General features: G+C 38.4%; 1 protein-coding gene across 2 annotated transcripts in view; it reads left to right on the top strand.

Moving 5' to 3' along the window:
- The window catches only part of SLC13A1 (solute carrier family 13 member 1), a 225485-nt gene that overhangs the window by 183921 nt on the left and 23836 nt on the right, over positions 1–17728 (top strand). The window contains exon 16 of one of the 2 annotated variants that reach the window (XM_036905614.2): positions 6465–7986. The exons of the other annotated variant lie outside the window; for it this stretch is intronic. The gene's annotated coding sequence lies outside the window, so the exon portion shown is untranslated. Of the gene's footprint in view, positions 1–6464; positions 7987–17728 lie in introns of those variants that run through there. 2 annotated transcript variants of the gene reach the window in all.

Here is a 17728-nt window from a genome sequence, read left to right as displayed (position 1 = left end):
ATAGCTATTTTGAATTCCTTATTGGATGAATCACAATCTTGTAATTGGATTTTGTTATTGAAGGATCATTGTCATCTTTTGGTGATGTTATGTTTCCCTGACTCCTCATGTTCTTTGGAAGTTCGCGTTGCTGTTTTCACATCTGAAGCTGCTGTCACCTCCTTCAGTCTTTACTAGCTGCCTATAAGTGATCAATACTTTCCTTAGTCCTCATGTATATTCTGATGCTTTCTCGGGCTTTATAAGGATACACCTGCTTTATACTTTTTGCTCTTTCTCATCGAAGAATTCTGAAGCTTGTATGTCTTCTCTTGCTTTTAAAATGCATCAGGCCAGCTACTGGAAACTTCCATTTTGTTTCCTAGAGGGCAGTGCTACAGCTCAAGATTGTGGTTCCTCCCTGGTCCAGTATCTGTGTGTGCTCCCTGTTGGGTGCACCAGCACTCTTGGAACCAAGCACAAAGAGCCAGCCATGGAGTTAGGGGGTGTGTGGGTTTGGTACATTGAGTATCGGGTGTACCTGTGGGCCAGTTCTGGGGATCATCAGGTGAGATTTTCCCAGCAGGCTTCCTGATAGTAACCACATCCCTCTACTGTCCTTTTATCTGCCTCTTTCTCAATCTACCACTCCTACCCTGGCCCCTGGTCATGAAGGTCTCACATTAATATTCTGGATGCCATGTAAGAGAAATGTTTGTTTGGTTTTTTTCAACAGCATCCCACACAATTGGGGAAAGCAGCACTCACTCACCATGGTCCCTCTCCTCCCTGGGGAGAGGTTGCCAGCCTCCTCCAGCTCTCAGCTATGCCTTCTTTGGGTACAGACTGCTGCTGGTAGAGTTCCACTGCGATGCATCCACACCCATTTTGTTCTCTTCCAATGGAGTGCTGGAGCTTCTCCTCAAGAACCTGGACTTCCAGAAAGGCTCTCTCATTAGCAAATGTCTACCCCAGCTGGTGTTCTCCTGGTGTTCCTAGACCACAGCAAGAGGGGCTGACACCAGTTAAGAGGCTCTTGCTGGTGTCACAGCCATTAGGATGTTTATTTGCCTGTTACCTGATGCACAGGTGGGCAAGATACCCCCCAAGTCCCTTGGCATATTGTGCTTGTTTTCACTACTACCAGAGAGATACTTGTTTATGAATATCAAATCTGAGTTGCTAAAGGGACAAAAAGGAAGGACATGTTATGTCTCCATGATGCTGATGTCATTCTTTACAGGACAGTTTTCTACACCCAAGAAATTCAGTTACTGTTAAATGGTGATGATGACTGTGGGATAGATGATAAGTAACAACACTGAATTCTGGAATTTGGAATTGCTGCAGATCTCATTTACTCCATAACTATTTACTGTCAACCTACTATACACTATTCATAATAACATAGATGGAATGGCAGCCTTAGCCACCTGTGTTCCTCCTGGGAAATGAGGGCTCTTCTCCAAGAGATTTTTGCATATGAGTTCTGTTACCCACGGTGAGACTTCTTACATCAGCCTTGATCATTTCTGTTTTAAGAGAACTAGGTAGAGACAGGCTAGGCGTGTTCCTCAATGAGGCAAGGCCTGAGAAGAGTTGAGCAGGTAAGTGTCTCTCCCTTTCCAAGAAGTGATGAAGGAGGAATCATTCAAGTTCTTGAAGAGCAGAAAGCAGCCTGAATTTGGTCTCCTTCCCCAGTGGAGGCCAGATCACCATAGAGCCAGGCAAGTGGACTTTAATTTATTTCTCCCAGGCCCACAACTCTATGGTCTTATAAGAGCAAGAGGAAGGGAAAGGAGGTAGTAGAGGGAGTAAATCACTGAATCCCCACTTTCTTCCCTGCTGGCCTCCAACCTCTACATCAGCCCTGAGATGGGGAGGAGATGAAGATTATAATTAGATGTGAGACTGGTGTTTTAATTTATCTTCCTCAAAACCTGAAAATTAGATGAGCCTTAGAAGCCTGTAGGCTCTCTAATGCCACCAAGAGGTGAGAAAGGATGATTTCTGAAATACGTCTGAAGGCAGAGGTTAGAGAAAAACTTGTTTCTTCTGAGCTTGGCCTATTCAAATAAATTTGTTACATGGGACATACAAGTCAGTAAGCTGGGGAATCTCTCTACATTTTCTCTGAGGTTGCTTGTCAGGTATGATGTATTACATTCCCCTTATTAAAAAACAAAAACAAAACAAAACAAAAAACCCTAAGATAAATTCCTTTCTCAGAAGGAGCTAAAGCAAAGGTCAGGCTCTGCTCTACCACTGATGATCCTTGGTTTTCTTGCCACCACAATCATCACAAGTCCCTCTACCTGAATCCAGATGGAGTAACCTTAGATTTGCAGCTTAGTCACAGTAACTTTCTATATCTAGGAACTCATGACATTGAGTTCTGCTTTCCTTCCCATTCTGGTATTGTGTTTATATTTTGTTAATGGTGTTATTATTCTTGTATTAATGGTCCTTATTGTTCTTATATTTCTGTTGTAAATTATGGCAAGTTCTTTCCAAAATTGGTATTGCTAAAGATAAAGAGCAAGAAAATATAAAGAAGGATTCCAAGGATAATGGCATGGGTAGTGTAGCAAGAAAGCAATCATGATATAACTGCAATTATAAACCAATTTTTTAAAATTATCCAGATTTACTTTTATTCCAGAAACACATATTAAAGAAAAGAGTTTCAGGAACTATTTTGTATAAGCCTACAGGAGTATCTACTTATAACCAGTACAAAATAACTTATTCCCATAACTACTTATAATTTCAAAATGCTTCCTAATAGGAAGGGAAAAAAATGCATCTTCTTTGGACTGTCTAAAAGAGCTTTAAACAGAATCCTTGAGACTCATTCACTACCTATTAGCCATGTCCCAAAACAACATTTCTTTAGTATTATTTGTTCTATTTTTAGCAAAACTTACAAAATTGATCTTAGGTGTCAATAGATTTTTTGCCAGTTTAGTGGCAAGGATAGAGTTATGTAACCTATAAAGCAGCACCAAGTTTCTTCAACTATATATATATATAACTAATATACAACTAATATGTAATTATATAACTAAATTTTTTAGATAAGATATATGAAACATGGCAGGTTACATTGGTTCAATAAGAGATCAATTCTTTACCGTAATTTTTTCTTTAAATTTGAACCTAAATGATATATTTTTAAAGATATTTTTCTTAAAATATTCCCTAAGTAAGTAAATGAAACACAGTCAAGATACAGTGAAAATAACTAAAAATAATCACTTGTGTTTGCAGAGGGAAAGAGATCTCAAAATTTAAGTTTTAAATTAGAAGAAAGATAAGTTTCACAAGTCTTCATTCTTAAAGTCTAAAGATAGAGTGTGTAGGTAGATATTTCTAGAGAATATTGACAGATTAGTGTTGTCAGTGCCTGATGGTTTGAATGGGGCCCACTTCAAGAACTTATAAGATTGTCTTCTGAAGGGTAATACAAGAAATCAACTCTCCTCCTTACTTCTGCTCTAAATGTAATAACCTAAGAATTAACTACAAAATGGTTGGGTAAAACATCCTCTAATGGAACCTCAGGATTTAGGTCTAGACAGAATCCAGATTGTAACGTATTACATGGGGAGAGAAGTAAAACAGGTCTCAAAATAAACATCAGCAAATTTGAACTTCATTATGTTTGTCCAGGTCTGCTCCTGGTAGGGTTGTATTTGGTCAGTCACTCCTGTTGGTAAGTCCTTCAGGCTGTTATCTGAGAGATTTGTCTCAAGGTCTTAGAAATCCCTCCAGTTTTTGCTCTGCTTTGCTCAGTCACTCATCATTAGGATTTGGCATTACCTGTCCCCGTTGCCACCATCCTCAGAGCATCCCCTGGGAAGCAGAAGGGAGACTGCAAAGACCCATTCACTTGGAGGCTCTGATGTTATCGCCATGTTTTTGTCACTTGGTATATATTGGCATCTGCAGGGTTCATTTCTGGCATATTCATACTCAGTCCCAGTTTTCGTCACCCAGGCTTAAGATCAGGTAGCTTGAATATAGGAAGAAATTAAATGACATCTTGATCAATTAATTAGCATTTATACCCAGCTCAGTCCTGCTTGTCTCAGTGTCAGTCTCAGCAGCGTGAGTCAGTTTCTCAACCTGACCACCCTAGACAACTGACAGGAATGGGTCTCTGGGCCCACAGAGCTAAGGAACAGAACCAGAACCTATGATGTGGAAACCTCATGGAGATGTTATATGAAAACAGTCCTGCCAGTAGTTAGGATTATTACTCTCATTGTCTATGTCACTGTTCTTAGCTGCAGACAATGAAAATTATTCTAGATGCTTTGAGGACAGAGACTATGAGTTTTGGGGCAGCATACAGTTTTGAGGAGGGCTAGGAAACTCCATAAATTGGAGTTTAATCCTAACTCCAATATTAATGGAAAGTGGAAATAATACTAACAGTACTATTTGACACAATGCAATAAACCTAGACCTTAATAATAAAAAACTTTTAAAAGAGCCCTTTCACATAAAAATTTAAAAAACATGTTAATAAAACACAATTCTTGGATCTAGAAAAAACACAAGTCAAGATTTCAAATTTTATTGACAATAGCAAGTATGAAAATATGACATACAATATCTATAAAATATAACTAAACATCTGTAAAATATAACTAAAGGTCCAGCGCTGCTCGCTCCTGTTCCCCAGCATGGGCTTAATCGTCTCCAGTTTCAGTGTTAAACACCTGTAGAAATACAAATACAAAATTAAAATTAACTAATTAAGCAACCTATTCAAAAAGCTATACAAAGAAGAAAAGAGGGAATTACTAAAGATAAAAGCAAAAATTAATCAATTTGAAAACAGAAAGAGTTAAACTAATAAAATCCAAAAGTGATAGTGAAAATTTAACACAATAGGCAGGTCACTAGCTAATTAGTCCAGAAGCAGGGGAAAAGCAAAGTTATGCAAAATTCTAAATGACAAAAGAGATATAACAATTAAAACAAAACTTTTTAAAAAAAATTATGAGACTACTTTACAAAACCCTAAGCAAATCAATTTTAAATACAGAGGAAATCAATTTTTTTTTTAGAATAACACAAGAGGGACTTCCAGTTTTCTGTTCTATATTTAAGGAGCATGAAAGTCACCACTGCATCCTAACAACAAGTGAAAGGCTGAACAGATTGAACCCTAGCAAATATTCCCTAGGCCAGATGATAAAAGTTAACCTCATCGGTGTTATATCATGTTAATAACATGCGCCCTTGGTATGATGTAATGAGAATGACACTGTGCCTCAGTGGTCTTCTTCCTAAAAACCCAGTCTAACCAGAAGAAAAACACCAGGTAAACCTAAATTGGGGAACGTTCAACAATATATCTGGCCAATACTCCTCAAAAGTGTCCAGTTTACCAAACCACTGGAGGCTAAGACAGCATGGTAACTAAATGCAGTATATCTTGGGTAAGATCCTGGAACAGAAAAGGGACCAAAGGGAAAACTAATAAGATCTGAATAAACATCAGAGGTTAGTTATTAGCAATGTATTGTTAGATCCTTAGTTGTGACCAATGTACTATATATACAAATCCTACGGATCCTAATTAACAATCAGGGAAAATGGGTATTAGCACCCCTCATTCTATCTTCGTAACTCTTGTGTAAATCTAAAACTATTTTAAAATCAGTTTATTTTTAAAGAACAATTACCTTCGCTGTCTAATACTTCCCACATTTGGGTCATTTGTCTCTTGAGAGTGATTTTATTTTTCTTATATGTTTCATAATTTTTGGTTGAATGACAGATATCTCATGTAGAATAGTAAAGGTTGAGGTAAATAATGTTTGTATCTAGAATCAGGATGCCATCTTCTGTCAGGCTGTAGGTATGGGGGCTGACATCTCTTCCTACCTTGTTCTACCTTAGGTGATTCATTCCACACACCCCTTCTCCCCTTGGATGAGGTTGTCCCTCCGTGAGTGTCAGATTGTTCAGTTGTCTTGTGTCCTGAGGTCTCTAATGGGCCCAAGAAAAGTCATGATTTGTCATTTATCTAGCTCTTATTAATAGAAGGAAGCTTGTTCTTTCCAGATTCCTTCATCCTAGGAGTGAACATAACTCCAGGGGTTTTTTTCTCCTTAACTCTATATATACTATAATCAGACATGTATGTGGGAGGAATGAAATGGAGAAAAGTGATTAGAATAATAATATTTCAAAACAAGACATTCTGAATGTTTGAAAAATCGCAGAATCTGAACATTGGAGGGAGTATATTAGAAGCCATATATCGTAGATAAAATCTTTACCCCATGTCCTGTGTTGTTAAAATTAAAATTTCACTCTTTATATTCCTTCCAGAGGAGACTGTCTAGTTAAAAACTGTTATGTCTTCTGCATATCCCCACCAATGAAAAAATAACAATTGCACTTTTATTTCAGCTGAAATGAAAAGCATAGAAATAATTGTTTTTCTTTCATTATTGTTGCTCCAGGAGAAAGGGGCTCCCCACTCCAGGCAACTTCTCTATGAATTTGATGAGACAAAATAAAGACAAGGACAAGTTGGGGGCTTAAAAAGGCTTTGTAACACGTTTATTCTCACTGCAATACCCAGCCGTGTACAAGCAGGTGGGTCCAGCGCTGCTCCATCGCATTCCCCATGGGCTTAATCGTCTGCTAGCACCAGGGCTCCAGAGCTTCCGTCTGCTAGCCACCGTTATCTCCTAGTTCTCCCTCCAGGCTTTCCTGTCCACTCTCCAAGCTGTCTGCACCCACGCTTTCACTGCTCTCTGCCTGCTCTCCCAGCTCTCGACTTCCCACCCCTAGCATTGAGAGGAATTCCGTGGGCAGGCCTCTGTGGTAACTGAGGGATACCCCAACCAATTATGTCCCAGGAACTGAGGGGAGGACAGACGGTGTTTCCTCTCCACCCCTCCCCTAGGCCGGTGCCCCCATGACTGACCAGCCACTCTGTCCCCAGTAAACATCCCATATATGTGCTAACAGGCTCTTCTATATATACAATGGGAGATACTGAGACCAGGCAGAAATCCTGGTCAGAAATTTCCATTTTCTCCACAAGTATACAAATAAAAAATTATAATATTAAGAATGTTTTCAAACTGTATATCCCTTTCCTGATTCTGATTAAAAACACCATAGGTAGTCTTCCCCATCCTCAGTTAGAAAATCATTCACTGTTCCAACCAACCACCAAACAAGTAATTTTTTCTTTATATGTGCCTATAGAGAGAAGTATATTATACAAGAGATTCTTTACTCCAACACCACACAAATTTAGTAGTCACAGGATGAGGATATATAAAATGGGCAGAGTTGGGGAGGTCGGACCTATCCTTTTTTTGCACGGAGGTTAAAAGATGGATAGTTATAAAACAGAAATGCCCCACCTAACAACTCAATACATCTAAGCCAAAGGTGATAAGCACCAAAGAGCTAAAGAGCTGAAGTGATGTGACAGATTCTGATCAGGCATCTCTAGTTTCTTACCAGAAACAGACATCCATGTGAAGAAGAAATCAGGAGCATCTAAGTGTGATGCCTGAAGAACACAGCCTATCTTCTTTTTCTGTAATCGGAGCTTGAGTGCTGAAGCCTATAATAATTACCACTGGCTAGTAATTTGTAACCTCGTAACAGTGTTCTGTAAACTTTTCTTATCGTAAGAATCATCTGTCTTCTTATTAAAAATACACTTTCCTGGGAACCATTTCAGATTAACAAATCTCCAGGAGAGTGTCTTCAGAATGTTCACTTTTATATCAAGCCTATGGGAAGCGTTGGATCAGAATTATTGGGGAAACACAGCCTTAGAACATGTTCTCTTCACAATTTCTTGCCCTGAACAGCATTTCTGTATTCCTAGCTAATCATTTCTGAAGATCAAGGTATGATAAGCCTGATCCTTAACACTAAAGTATTAAATACAAGGAGCTGCTGTGTGCTTGTTAAACTATAATTTCCTTTCTGAAGGTATAAATGGAAGAAACTCAATATTGAATTCACTTTATATTAAATTTTAGTGAGAAGCTGGTAGCAAACTAAGCAAAATATTTTACTTATTTTTGCATGAATAATTTCCTTTAGAAATATTCAAGGACAAGAGGTAACCTTTTTAAATGAATTATTCTAACGCATATAAAATTATATGAGCAGGAACAAATAAAAATTTATTCATAAACACATAACCAACATAAACTAAAATCATTACTTCAAACCTCTTAAGAATATATCTCAAACTGAACCTATTTGAGAGAGCCTCTTTGTGAACTGTCCAGGGTGCTATACTTCAACTGAAATGTATTACTTTTACACAAAAGGGAGAGTTTCTAATGAGGAGAACTTTGTGTTTTGTAGGAAATACAAGAGGCATTGAGTTGGTTTTAATTTGGGGGGAAAGGGACATAATACTGCAGAGAGATCTTTGAATCTGCCTACAAACTACCTCTTGAGCTTTTATTGTTGACCCTTAGGCAGTATTTCTTAATGTCTGGCACAAGGTTATCTGGGTCAGAATTATTTGAAGTAAAAGTTTAAAATGATCATTCGTAGGCCTCCACAGACTTACTGAATTCATGTTTCAAGGGGTGGAACCCAGGAAGCTACATTTTTAGAGTATTCCAAATCATTTAGACAAACACTGAAGTTGAAAAGTGAATGCCCTAAAGCAGGTGTCAGCAAATCTTTTCTGGAAAAAGCCAAATACTAAATATTTTATTTTATTTTTAAGCCACTTTTTTGAGGTATGATTGGCAAGTAAAAACCTATACATATTTAATGTAAACAATAGGATGAGTTTTAAGGTAAGTATACACCCATGAAACCACCATCAGCAAGGCCATAAGCCTGTCTATGACCTGTCAAAGTTTCCTCCAGCTGCCTTTGTCATTACAGTCATTGTTTCTGTGTGATAAGGACACATAAGATCTATCCTCTGAGCAAATTTTAAGTATACAGTACATTATTTATAGCTTTAGGCACTGCTGTGTAGTAGATTACCAGAACTTCTTTATCTTGCATAACTGAAACTTTGTACCCTTTGACCATCACCTTCTCCATGTCCCTCTCCCCCCAAGTCCTGGCAAACATTTTTCTGGTCTCTTCTTCTGTGAATTTAGTTATTTTATGTTCCAAATATGAATAAGATCATACGATATTTGTCTTTCTGTGTCTGGCTTATTTCACTTAGCATAATGCCCTCCAGGTCCATCTGTGTTGTCACAAATGGCAGAATTCCTTCCTTTTTAAGGCTGAGTAATATTCCATTGTATGTATATGCCACATTTTCCTTATCCATTCATCTGTTGATGAACACTTAGGTTGTTTCTATGTCTTCGCTATTTTGAATAATGCTATAATGAACAGAGGAGTGTTGATATTTCTTTGAGATTCTGAGTGCATTTCCTTTGGTTATATACCCAGAAATGGAATTGCTGGGTCATATGGTAGTTCTATTTTTTAATTGTTTTTTGAGGAGATGATGTAGTTTTAAAATGCATGTAGCTAGAGGGATAAACAAAACTCTACTTTTATTCAGAATGTTTTGTATTATCTTTAAAAAACTTAACTCTAATTGCATTTTTCAGAAACTCTACTCATAATTAAGTGTTTCTTTTACTTTTAGCTTATTTAGAGAATGACTATGACTTTTGAAGTTCTGGGAACAAATTAAAATATTCCCCATTGAAATCTCTACCAGTAGCCTTTTGGCTTAATGTCTTTTGACCTTATTCTTTTAACATTATTAAGTAAGAGACAGATAAATGTACTTTTATGTTTACAAAATTTACTTTATACCAAATTTCTATAACTTTCTAGACCCAATATCAGAACCTTAGCATCAGCTTCATTTTTATTTCATACTGAAAAATTACTAAGTCCCAGAGGAATAAAGTTCTTTTTGAAGGTAAAAACCAAAGACATTCCTAAATAACACCCGAACATCATACCTTCACTTCCTGTCTTCACTATTCCTGTCCCCTAATCTCTGTATCCAACATATGTGCACACACACACCCCACGCATTCACACTGACACATGCTACACCTCACACTACACATCCTCTCTTTTTCCACAGACACAATGTTGCCTGGACTTTTCCTACTCACTATTCAAATGTTTGCACACGAAGAAGTGTGAATGATGGTAACAGAGAAATAGGGAAAATATTTAAAGGAATGAAGAAAGTGTGGTTTTGGACTTTTGCAATGGACTGAAGTAATTGCAAGAGAAAGGAAGCTGTATATAAGTCTCTGCTGTCATGATCTTGAAAGAATCTGACGACATGGGTATGTTGATACAGAATTTGAGAGCCAGGAGAGATCTTTGAGTCCTTTGGTATGAATTCCTTAATTAGCAGATGAAGAAAAAAAATAGGAATAGAAAGTAGGTGACTTGTTTCAGGAATTTAAGTCATTGGTGAGGAAACTAGAATTAGAAACAATATCTTCCAGTTTTCAATCAAGATGCTATTTTTTCTATTTTATATCCTTAACAGGGGGCCCTCATCCTAACCCATGTAGGACAAGACTGATCTTTCCAGACCCTCTTCCAGGATTATTATCATTATCATTGCACTGATCAGGGCAGTGTCTTTGACATTGCCAGGGTTATAGGGACCCAGCTCTATTCAGATTGCACAAGGGAAAGAACTATGATCAGCTTATGCTAATCAACCTGGATTTATTGGATGAATGTATAAGGAAGTAAATTAAATAGTAAGCAGTATTAACTATCCCATAAACAGGCCTCACAGAGCACTGGGATGTTAGTACAAGGCAATTCTAGTGACCCAGTTTTTTTTTCTACTCAGCAGCAGACATTTCTGTTCCCTGCTCCAGTGTTCTGATGTGATCTTTATTCAGCTAATCTCTAAATTTAATGCTCTTGTTTTTACTAATAGGCTTCTTTCCCTTTCTGTGTATGTAACTAATGCCAACTCTCTTAGAAAAATGGCAGTCACCCTTTGGGTCACATGCTTACTCCCACTTCAAACAGGTATGGCCAGGGTGGTGGCACAAATGTGTTGTCAGATTACCTAACACTTCCTCAGTGGAAGTCACAGGCATAGCAGCACTACAGTTTCTAACATGGTCCTTATAACTGCCAGCACTTCATGTGGCCTGGTCCGTGAAGGAACACATTGAAAAAAGTAAACATACATAATGAATGAATGTATAATATATGTGTGTGGTATGCATGAGGCAGAGAGATTTCTGGTTGCAACTGAATGGACACAGAGTCACTAAATGATGATAAAGGAGGTGTGAAGGTGTGGGGTGTCATCCTGTACAGACAAAGAGGAAGGGAGAGGAAACAGCAAAAACAAGATTTTCTAAGCTGGAAAGCAGATGTTTGGTAACCAGGTTCAGTGTCACTGGGAAAGTGAACTCCCAAACTAGGAAGCCAAGAGGCAAACCCATGTACACCATGCAACCCATAAAAGAAACGAAGGCACCAGGCACCTCCAGAACTTGGGGTGGAAGTAAAATAAGAACAAGAGATTTTGCTGAAGTTTGCTGAAAACAGCAAAGGAATCCACAGTTCTTCTGTCTGCCCTGACAAAACTGGATGATTAATTCTCTAGAGAGGGTTGAACGGACAGTACCTGGACCCAGGGGCCCTGCCCACTGAGAAGGGGCACCACACTGAAAAGAGCCTTCTGTCAGGACCCGGGAGGCAGAACCCCAGCAGCCAGGTTCATGCCTTCCAGGCAGGAGATTAGGAACGCTTCCCTGGGGAATCTGACTATTAGGGTTCCCCAGTCAAACATCGACCCAGATCCCCCAGCAGTGGGCCCCACATTCCACACACACACCCCACCCTGTCCTCAGAGCTTCCCATCAGCCTTTTAGTACCATATCCTTTAATATTAAGGAACAGCATCTCCAGATATTTGAAGGATCTTCAGATATTTGAGGAAAGTTTTAATAGGAAAGACAGAGAAACAAGAACACAGGAAATATAACTTGGTGGGAACAAAATTAAATAGGGCCTTGTGGTGAAAACTCCCCCTAATAAATCACAGCTCTGTGGCCATGCCCTTGGCCACATTGCTGCTCCTCCCAATAACAGTCCATTTCTGCACCCCTTTGAATCTGGGCCAGCCTGGGACCTACACTGACTGTTAGACCAACAGTGGGATGAGACTGTGTCCAGGAAGCCTGGAAGTCTCTGCTCCTGCAGGAACCGCCAAACCCAAACTGAGTTGTTGTTTTAAACCACTAAGTCTGACGTTCATTTTAAGATTGCGCAGAAGTCATGATATTACTATACTTTAGCAATAGCCAGATCTTCATCTCTCTCAAGTCAAGAAGTAATGCCAAAAACTGGAAGAAAAGCAGAAGGCAAAATAAGCATGTTACTCAGAGTAATGGGAGTAATATGAAAAGAATCCATTAAAATGTGAAAGTGTCATTTTTCCTAACAAACGCTAAAGAACACTTGTTCCTTAAAGCTTTATCCATGTATAACTGAGAGAAAAACTAAAACTTCCTCTCAAAATATACAAGCCAAAGAAAAAAGATTAATAAGAAAATGCACCAGTATGTTCACATTATTGGATATCTGAATGGTAATTGCAGGTGATTTTTATTTTCCTTACTCTACATATCTCCATTTTCCAAATTTTCAACAATGAGTATATATTGCTTACATAGCCAGAAAGGAAAAAAAGAGAACTTGGAGAGATAGAGAAAAAACAGAAGAAAAGGAAAGTTCCTGTGAACATGGTGAATTCCCAGCCTCTCCCAGGCCCCTAGCTCTTTCTCATTCTCTTTCAGGTCTGTGAATATTTTTATCTCTTTCCTGCTTCCACACATAATGTGAAAACACAATCAGTTTCTCTACAATTGTCAATTCACTTTAGGTTCTTGGTTCTTCCTGAACACAAAGTTTCTCTGAAATATAAATTGACCTGTATGTTTCAGCGTTCTTTGATTGCTAAAAAGTCTCTGTGTTTCTCCCTAACTTTTTGTTCCTATCTTATGCTCACACCAAGGCTACTGGTTCTGCCTACTAATGTCTTCTCCCTCTCCCATCAGGAGATACAAACTCAGAACCCCAATGTTCATGACTTGACTAGCAGGTTAAATAGTCATTCACATAGTTGTGTTCACTCACAATCTACTTTCCCAGGCTATTGTCCTCACAGTCTGGGGGTTGATGTTGGGCACAGAAATGTTGATTGGTCTCTGGTCCCATTCCCTGTAAGCTCTTTTTATGGGAAGCTGTGACATTGAGTGGTGCCATTCACCATATAATAGCACACACAGCCAGGGCTGTCTACACCGTTGCCCAGGTTACACGTCAATTTGCGTGAAATACATAAAAGCTCCAGGAAACTAAGGGTCCTACAGAATTGATCATTTAAGGAGACAAACCATATGAGAAAGATTTTGTCGAGTGTTAGCTCTTTTGAAGGAAGGCTAATTTACAAATAAAACATAGTAGAGACAGGGAAGGAAGGGAGGGAAGGGCAGATAAGGATTTGCCTTTCATTAAAACAAATATTTTATTTTCAAAAACTGGGATTAGCTTCTGCTCTGAAATTATTCTAGCTAGAATTTGCTTTTTTCACATTGTAGCAGTAATATTATAACACAGTAGCATTTCCTAACATTGCCAGTGTGCCACACTCCACTGTTGGGATTCATCCCCCCAAAATTTTGCCTCAGACCTACACATGTAAGTAATTATTAACATGTCACATAGACACTTTATTCATTATTTCCAATATTTGCATTCTTAGTGGAAAAGAGTCTCCCTAGTCCTCTTTTCCCAAATACAAGGGGGGAGCGATGGGAGTAGGAGAGAAAAAATGATTATTAGCTAAGGGAAGGCCATGAATCCAGTACTCACTCCCATCTGAAAATCTATTCCAGTCAATTGTTTGAATAAACAACACAAGAGCCTGGAAAGGTCCTTGTATTTGCATGGAGCACAGCTTGTATTATACAGTGTAAGGTGTACAAACACTAGAAGTTGCTGCAGCCTCTCCCTCAGGAAATAAAAGCTGCTTCCTTTGTGCTAAGGGACTAGGAAGCTCTCTACTGTGCCAGGGAAAAATGGTCCAAGGGAAAAAAGGAAGGAAGGAGAGGAAAGATTTAAACTGGATTAACCAACTCTGATCCACAAAGAAATTTTGAGAAATACTGACATATTAAGCAAAACATGTTTAATTTACTATTAAGAGGGAGGAAAACTGATGTCTGCTTACATCAAACAGAGAATATTAAATTCTGTTTTATAAAGCTGTGAGCAATAATTATCTGTAGTTGAGTCTTTGAAGGTAGCAAAGAAAATAAAAAGACTGAAAAGAAAATTAAGTTTATATTCTATCTCCCTGAGTTTGTGGACACAGTGCATGTGCATGGTGTAGTATATGGTATGGGCACAGGGCCAGCAAGGGAGACTTGGGACACATTCTTGCATTTAGAGAACTTTTGGAGGATGACAATCTGGGTTGTTTTTCTTTTGATTTTTTGTTTGTCAAAAGGTATTAAAATGTTTTAGTTTATTTTTTATTTATTTATTTTTTTGTAGATAATTATTTTTTATTGAAGGGTAGTTGACACACAGTATTACATTACATTAGTTTCAGGTATACAACACAGTGATTCAACATTTCTATACATGATAATTCTAGGTACCAGCTATCACCATACCAAGTTGTTACCATATTTTGACTATATTCCTTATGCTATACATTACATCCCGGTTACTTATTTATTTTACAATTGGAAGTGTGTACTTTTTTTTGTTGTTGTGAGGGCATCTCTCATATTTATTGATCAAATGGTTGTTAACAACAATAAAATTCTGTATAGGGGAGTCAATGCTCAATGCACAATCATTAATCCACCCCAAGACTAATTTTCATCAGTCTCCAATCTTCTGAAGCATAACGAACAAGTTCTTACATGGAGAACAAATTCTTACATATTGAATAAGTTACATGGTGAGCAGTACAAGGGCAGTCATCACAGAAACATTCGGTTTTGCTGATGCATTATGAACTATAAACAGTCAGTTCAAATATGAATACTCATTTGATTTTTATACTTGATTTATATGTGGATACCACATTTCTCTCTTTATTATTATTATTTTTAATAAAATGCTGAAGTGGTAGGTAGATACAAGATAAAGGTAGAAAACATAGTTTAGTGTTGTAAGAGAGCAAATGTAGATGATCAGGTGTGTGCCTGTAGACTATGTGTTAATCCAAGCTAGACCAGGGCAATAAAACATCCACATATGCAGAAGATTTCTCTCAGAACAGGGGGGGTGAGGTTCTAAGCCTCACCTCTGCTAATCCCCAATTTCTCACCTGATGGCCCCCCTGCGACTGTGCCTGTCTTAGGTTGTTCCTCCCTTGAGGAATCTTACCCGTCTCTGGCTAACCAGTCTTCTTCCGGGGCCATACAGGGAAATGTAAAGTTGGTAAGTGAGAGAGAAGCCTTATTGTTTGAAAAGGTTAGCTTTTTACTTCCTTGCATATTTATGCCCTGTGGCTTCTATGCCCAGCATTTGTCTTGAGGAGTCTTTAACACTTGGAAGAATTATGATACTCGGTAAGTTTGATATGAGGCACGAATTCTATTTAAGGGTTGTAATTAGGTAGGAAGAAGAAAAGCTATAGAAGCAGCAGGTGGAAGAAAACATGGGAAGATTGATTATTTCTTTGACATATCTTCTTGTAGAGTAACTTCAGCATGTATAGGTTTTAAACTACTAATTAAATTGCACACACACATTAACATAATAGGAGTATAGTTACATAACCAAAGCATACCTGTAATTACCAGCCATCTCCAGTGAAACCAAGAAAACCAGTTAGGCACCTTAGGCATTTGTGAAAACTTATCTATGATATGGTGGATATTGTCCAACTGAACTTCAACAGTCTAAGAGAAATCAGACAAACTAAAACAACCCATTCCTGGGGACTGTTCACATCCCATATGTTCTTTTAACAGTAAATAGTCTGTAGTTGTAACATTTTGGAGCGCTACAATTTGCACTTCTCCTAATTCTTGGTTGAGTTCCAACAGTATAGATCCAGTCAAATTTGTTGTTTTACTGTATGCACAGGCCAGCTTAGATATCTCCTTCTTCATTCCCATGGCAAGTCCAGGAACTGGTGGGATTAGTGCATCTACAGCTGTAGCAGTGCATGGATCTTTGTTGGGGTTTTTTAACGATCATCTTCTGGCATGAGTCTTCCAGAGAGTGCTGATGTTGGAAGTTCTTTTTCATATCGTATCTTAGTTCATTTTCGGGGTAGCCAAATTAGGCTTTGATCCTCTCTATAAACACAAACAGACCCTTTGCCTGCACTTTTATATGCCCTTTATACCCTTGTGTAGAACTCATTGGAGGTCTCCACACAGGAACTGCCTTTTTTTTTTTTTTTGGTGTCATTAATCTACACTTACATGATGAATATTATGTTTACTAGGCTCTCCCCTATACCAGGTCCCCCCTATAAACCCCTTTACAGTCACTATCCATCAGCATAGCAAAATGTTGTAGAATCACTACTTGCCTTCTCTGTGTTGTACAGCCCTCCCCTTTTTCCAACCCCCCCATGCATGCTAATCTTAATACCCCACTTCTTCTCCCACCTCTTATCCCTCCCTACCCACCCATCCTCCCCAGTCCCTTTCCCTTTGGTACCTGTTAGTCCATTCTTGAGTTCTGTGATTCTGCTGCTGTTTTGTTCCTTCAGTTTTTCCTTTGTTCTTATATTCCACAGATGAGTGAAATCATTTGGTATTTCTCTTTTTCCACTTGGCTTGTTTCGCTGAGCATAATACCCTCCAGTTCCATCCATGTTGCTGCAAATGGTAGGATTTGCCCTTTTCTTATGGCTGAGTAGTATTCCATTGTGTATATGTACCACCTCTTCTTTATCCATTCATCTATTGATGGACATTTAGGTTGCTTCCAATTCTTGGCTATTGTAAATAGTGCTGCAATAAACATAGGGGTGCATTGGTCTTTCTCAAACTTGATTGCTGCATTCTTAGGGTAAATTCCTAGGAGTACAATTCCTGGGTCAAATGGTAAGTCTGTTTTGAGCATTTTGATGTACCTCCATACTGCTTTCCACAATGGTTGAACTAGTTTACATTCCCACCAGCAGTGTAGGAGGGTTCCCCTTTCTCCACAGCGTCGCCAACATTTGTTATTGTTTGTCTTTTGGATGGCAGCCATCCTTACTGGTGTGAGGTGATACCTCATTGTAGTTTTAATTTGCAATGTGGATCATCTTTTCATGTGTCTGTTGGCCATCTGTATTTCTTTTTTGGAGAACTGTCTGTTCAGTTCCTCTGCCCATTTTTTAATTGGGTTATTTGTTTTTTGTTTGTTGAGGCGTGTGAGCTCTTTATATATTTTGGATGTCAAGCCTTTATCGGATCTGTCATTTACAAATATATTCTCCTATACTATAGGGTTCCTTTTTGTTCTATTGATGGTGTCTTTTGCTGTACAGAAGCTTTTCAGCTTAATATAGTTCCACTTGTTCATTTTTGCTGTTGTTTTCCTTGCCCGGGGAGATATGTTCAAGAAGAGGTCACTCATGTTTATGTCTAAGAGGTTTTTGCCTATGTTTTCTTCCAAGAGTTTAATGGTTTCATGACTTACATTCAGGTCTTTGATCCATTTTGAGTTTACTTTTGCATATGGGGTTAGACAATGGTCCAGTTTCATTCTTCTACATGTAGCTGTC

This window comes from Manis pentadactyla, chromosome 7, assembly GCF_030020395.1.
Source record: "Manis pentadactyla isolate mManPen7 chromosome 7, mManPen7.hap1, whole genome shotgun sequence".
Taxonomy (NCBI): domain Eukaryota; kingdom Metazoa; phylum Chordata; class Mammalia; order Pholidota; family Manidae; genus Manis; species Manis pentadactyla.
Note: the sequence above shows the minus strand (reverse complement) of the source record. Positions and strands in the feature narration are given on the sequence as shown.